Source organism: Pleurodeles waltl, chromosome 11, assembly GCF_031143425.1.
Source record: "Pleurodeles waltl isolate 20211129_DDA chromosome 11, aPleWal1.hap1.20221129, whole genome shotgun sequence".
Lineage (NCBI taxonomy): Eukaryota > Metazoa > Chordata > Amphibia > Caudata > Salamandridae > Pleurodeles > Pleurodeles waltl.
Window position 1 is genome coordinate 527,177,513 of NC_090450.1, and position 6,000 is coordinate 527,183,512.

The window sequence follows — 6,000 nt, forward strand, 5'->3', positions numbered from 1 at the left end:
ATGGCCTGAGATTGTTATATCTGGGCATTTGAAGCAGAATCTGTCTATGTGAGGCATTTGTACATGTGAGTAATCAATGAAATTGACAAGCTGAAGTTTATGGACTGTGTATTTTCTGAAAATGAAAATTGATATTTTGAAGACAAAAATAATGCTTTCTTTTTTAGAAAAGGCTTTTCTTAAGGAAAGTTGAGTGCTTGCCCAAAATGGAAATGTTTATTTTATAGAAAATAATTGCATTTGCAGATATACAGAGAAAGATAAAATATTGCAAATCCCAAACACATTTAAATATAATAGTTGAATGATAATTCAAGCTGAGTTGGGTAGACTTATTACTATTGGTATTTCCTTTGTGCCAGGGGCATGTAATTATTTGGCTAATATTTCATTAGTCAGGTGGAGGTATTTAATACTGATAATCATTCTCCTGGCATTTCTGTTGGTATTCAGTGACCACGCACGCCTGCAATGCTTGGCTGGCCATAGTGTAATAGTAACATGTGGCCATTATTTTGCAGTGGCAAAATTTGCTGGTCGCTCAGGAGGACTTTTATTGAGCAGAAGTAGCTCTCAGTACAAAAGAGGATGGACATCCCTATTTCAGACCTACTTGCAACATCACACCAGCAATTACCTTATGTTATGCACAGCTACTATAGTATACCCATACTATGCCTAGGTCTGAACTTTATAATGCACACACAGCCAACAGGGAGATGCAAGAATTACAAAAAAGCATTGGGATAGTTAGATCAGGCACTGGCTGCCACATTTTAGCTTGGTCTATGTTTGTTTTGTTTTGTCATGGTTTTTTAAAAAACTTTATTGTAGCTGCCTGGCCCTCATCAATCTAAAAAAATAGCTATAAGCAAAAATATGTTCCTGCTTTGCAAAAATCACACATTGACCTAATAGTCCCTGGCACTTAAGGAAACCATGTTAAGTGTGTAAGTGCTCTTTCTGAACAGGGAAATGCTTTCACTCGTCGTGAAGTTAATTAATGGCTGCAGTGGTTTGACCCAGTGCCCCATGCTCCATGCTCTAGTGGGCAGAAGAAAAAGCTGCATAACACAACAAAAGACCAGTGAATGAAAAGGGTTAGCTGAAAGACTGTGTAAGTATGTTTACTAAACCTTAAATTTTAGTGAAATCAAGAGCTTGGCTAACACCAGACCTTAAACTATCTGAGCCCGAGGTCCTGAACTTTAAATAGATCAAAAGTATAGTGAACAATTTAGGGTGCAATAAATAAGGTGCCCGTGAATACCAGGTCCCAGAATCCGAGCAGTAGGTAACATCTCAGCTGTTGCTATAGGACATGCAAGATGCCATCCTGTTCACCCTCTGTTAAGGAGGAGAGAGACGTGATGAGGGAAGGAGAAGGCTGCACTGACACCCCTGCCTTAGCCCCGATTCCCTAAAGGCAATGGGCTCAATTCAGAAAGGAAAGTATCAAAGTACTGGTGGGTGGAGTCCTTCCTCTCCAACTGAATGGACTTTTGCACTTTTTGGCCATTCCCAAAGTACATGTAGTAGTATGCCTGGAAAGTCATGTTTGGTGCAAGTTTCAAGGTGTACTAGTATACCTGTTTTGTGATTTTCTTAAGGCTGCCTCATCTCCTGTGAGAAACTGTACAGAGTGTGCAGTTACCCGTCGGAAGAAGGCCAGCTCAATATGTAAAAGCACATTCTTTTTCCTTTATTTTCCTCAGTGGGGAAAACATTTTTCACCGTGGATAAAGTCCTTCCTTTACACCCCCAGAAAATCTGGAGGTGATCCATTCCACACTGTCCATCATGAAAAGGAAATAGTACGTTTCCAATCTTTTCTATGACAGAAAGAATTTACCTTCGGTAATGCCTTTTCTGGTAGAGGCTCTATCTAACCACAGGTTCCTCACCTTATGAATTTCTACAGGTGTTAGACTTGATCTGGAGAATTTTTTGATAGTGATCAGACTAGGCATTGGTAGGTGGCATCGTGCGGCTCTGCCTCAAGTACACTCCACCTCGGATGTGACATCAGGGCACTATATCTGCACCACCTTTGCATGTTGGTGTCATTTTCTTTCTGATCTTTGCCTGGATCATCAGATGCAGAGCCCATAGATATAGAATATGCCAGTGTGAACATCACTAGGTTTCAATCCTATTAATGAACTATTTGAGTCCTTTCCAAAGAATGGAGAGAAAGGTAGGACAGGAAGGAATCTGTGGTTAGAGTAAGTTCCATCAGAAACAGCTTTACAAGAGGTAATTAACCTGTTCTTTTGATAGAGACTTCTAAACTAAGATTCTTCACCTTGTGAATAGATAACAAAGCAGTACCCCCCCAGTTGGTGTGTCTCTGGAAGGACTCAGACCAGAAAATCCTGCAGGACATATCAGGCGATGTGTCCATCTTGACAAACCTTGCTGTTCAGGCAATAGTGCTTTGTGAACATGTGGTGGTACATTCAAATTGCAGCTTGGCAGATGCCCAAGAATGGCACAAGTGCTTCGTGAAAATGTGGAGGGACACGTGCATTGCAGGACACCACTGCATCAGTGCAGTGGCAGCAGCCTTTACTCTAGTGAAAGGAGCACACTAGGCTGCTTCTTGGCTAGCCCACTGCATGTCTTTATGTATAAGACAATCGACTGAGAGATGGTTCTCTTTTGTACCGCTTTTCTCTTTTTGCTGCAAAGAAGCACACAGAAAAGTTGGTCATCCAAATAATGGTCTCTGGTACGACTGATGTAAAAGCTGAGGGCCCCCTTAAGATCAACACAGTGGAGCATTTCCTCCTTCGTATGGGTGAAGGTGGAGTGTAAAAAGCTGGCAAGGTAATGGATTTCCTTATGTGGAAGGACATGACTACTTTTGGGAGGAATGCCAATTTTGTCCAGAGAGCAAACTTGTCAGGGAATAAAGATGTATATGGTAGTTGCATGGACAAAGCCTGGAGTTCACTCACTCACCATGCAGATGTTATGGCAATTAGAAACACAGTTTTTAAGGTCAGCATGCCAAAAAAGTAGCTGTGCATTGGTTCAAAGAGCATGTACATCACGTATGCGAAAATCAAATTAAGGTCCCATTGCAGCATCAAAATGTGTAGGTTGATGTAAGGTGATGGGTTCTGTCCATCAAACTCACCCTGATTTTTTGCTTTTTGATCACCTGTTTTTTTTACTCTGTTTCTGTGGGCGAGCCTCACAATGGGTGACTCACCCACAGTAAACACACATGAAATGCACTGTGCAAATTTACCACCAGTGTCTGTCTCTTATGAAGAGGTAGCTGCAAAGCAGCAAGGGTAAGGGGCACTTGCCTGGTAAGATGTGAACATATGTGCCCATGCATGCGCACAAGTGTGAAGGCTGTGTGTGTGAGACTCCTGTCTTGCGCATCCCAGTAACGGCACACAGGTAGCCTGGCACAGAGGGGACTCTGCAGGATTGCATATTGACTTGGGGTAGGCCTCATAATGTTATTGTACACTCACAACAGAGGTAAAGTCTTGCCTTGTTTACTGTCTTGTATGCAGTGACACTCCATTATACACCTATGGGTAAATTTCCTGTTGAATGCAGTTTTGCCTCCCTTTAGCCTACAGAGACCAGTGACATTTCGAAATGGAGTGGAACCTCTATGCCGGACCCAAATTTGAGCCTTCCAAGACAATATCTGTACAACTTATGGGTCATCTAGGATTGATATATTTCTCTGGCTAAGCTCAGGATCAGAGCCCAGGCCTTTTGTCACCATGCTGTGTAAAGTTAATTACATTTCTCTCTAGCAACAGGGACAAAAGTCTCCCCACACCAAGGCAGCAGTCAACAGTGCTTCACTCAGCTCCTGAGAAGGAAAGGGCTGGGGATTAAGGATCTACATCAATCAATCAGCTGTCACACTGTACCAGGGATGGGCGAGCCCAAACCCACTGACTAATAGAGGGAGAAACCCAGACCTCTGGGGCCAAGAAAAGAGAGGGCTCCCTTTTGACGATTTGGTGGGAAAGATCCTGGCAGTGATGTCAGTGAGGGGTGCAGTTGAGGCCCCCAGAGCAGATGGGACTAGTGACTCCTGAAAGACATTTTTTTGAATTGTTTCAGCATGCTGAGCAGCAGGGTTGGGACAGGGGCAGAGACGTGATATGGCACCCCAGGATAGGCCAGAGGTGCTGAGCTTCCAGACCTTTCCACCCCCATTTAAAAGGTCTTGCACAAGGTGGAGATCTCTCTCAGTGGTATTGCTCTGCTGGACACTTGGATTGAAGGTAGCAGTCATGGACAACTGAAAGAAAGAACCCCTGATGTCCATCTAAACTAAGCACTCTGACTACAGCTGACCCCAGGACCAGTGGGGCTCTCCCTGGGATGGGGGAAGCTGGTCCCCTTACACACCTTAAGGACTAGTTGGAGGAAGAACTCGACTTTTGTGCCAATGAAGTGAGAAGCACCAACGAAAAAACAGCATGAAGGCTGGTGCAGGGGGCTAGTATAACCAGCTCTCTCAAAGGTTTGCCACCTTGGAGGCCAGAAAGCCTAAGTTAAGTGCTACAGGTGGCTAGGGAATGTAACCTGGAGCATAATGAGCCCAAAAGCATGTAAAATGGCCCAAGGGGGGCCGAGATATCAGCAGGAGAAGGATTTGACCTTTTACCCCCCCCCCCCCAGACCCCCAGTGCAATCATGGAGTGCATGGAGCTCTGCTGCCCAGCTAGTAAAACATCTGGGGGGGGGGCAGGGCCAGGGGATTACTGCAAAAAAAACATTCTCCATTTATAAACCATGGAAAGGGGCATGTGTGGAGCTCCCTCTGGAGAGTTTAGGAGGTTTACGTTAACTCAATCCCCAAGCCGGTTCCACATTCTGGGGAGCCCAGGACCCCAGTCTGGGTTCCCCAATGCCACCAGAAGGGCCATTCAGCTCCTTAAAAGTGAAACAGAAAGGCGTGGGCTGGGGTCCGAACTACGGGCCCCAACAACCTATGGGAGGACTGGGGTGCTGCTGCAGTCCCCCATAGGTAGTGGGCCTGTCCTGCTTCCTGTGCCCGTGTCTTGGGGAGGAGGTGGACACCACTATTGTAAGCACCTTGCCTGTGGGAGCGGGCAAGAGAGAACAGAGCTGCCGCTCCCAAGGCTGTGGACAGGAATCTACTGTGCAGGGAGCACAGGGGGCAGCCAGGGGTTGGCTCCCTGAGCTGCCCCCAACATTGGCAACACACAGGGTGCCTCGGTGGGACTGAGCACCCCCAAAAACTAAAAAGGAAAAATGTTAGCCATGCAGCATGAAGCCGGGCAGCACATCTAAAACAAGGGGCTGGAGCCACTCATTAGCTAGGCACAATCTTACAGGAGGGAATGCCCCATAAATCCTTGCGTGGCTTGTGTTAAGTTTTGTGGATGTTGTGGCCCCAGGATTGCAGGGCCATCATCAACACCCCAAACAACATATAAGGGGGACAGCAGAAGTGCATCAGTGCCCCCCCAAAGGAATTTAATAAAAGTACTGACTCTAAGTTGGGAGGGTCTTGAGAAGAATGACTAACCAAGGATTTTCTTTGGTCTTTCCAGCACTCCCAGGGCAGAGCATGGGCTGTATAGCTGGGAGATCATTGCTCTTTAGGGGCAACGCTTTTGGTTACAGGTTGTGATCTAAAGATGGTTAAAAAAAAATAACACATTGTCCATGTTGGAAAATGCTTCATTCAAACAGTTGCCATCATTATTTGAAATGTTTCATTGAGGAGTGCTCTTCATGACCCTTCAGCACTGCTTTTCTTCAAAGTATCATTCACCATGATTTTAAAGGATGCTTTATTCAAAGATGATAACAGTTCTTTACTTAAAGGTTTAGTAATGCTGACAGTAGTTCATATTCCTAAAGGCCTGCAATGTTTTATTAATGATGAAGTGAGCACCTTATTGCAATGCCGGATCACTCATAATAATTGCATAAGATTATGTCATGCTTTACTACTGATATTGCAGAGATGTCATGCTTTATTAC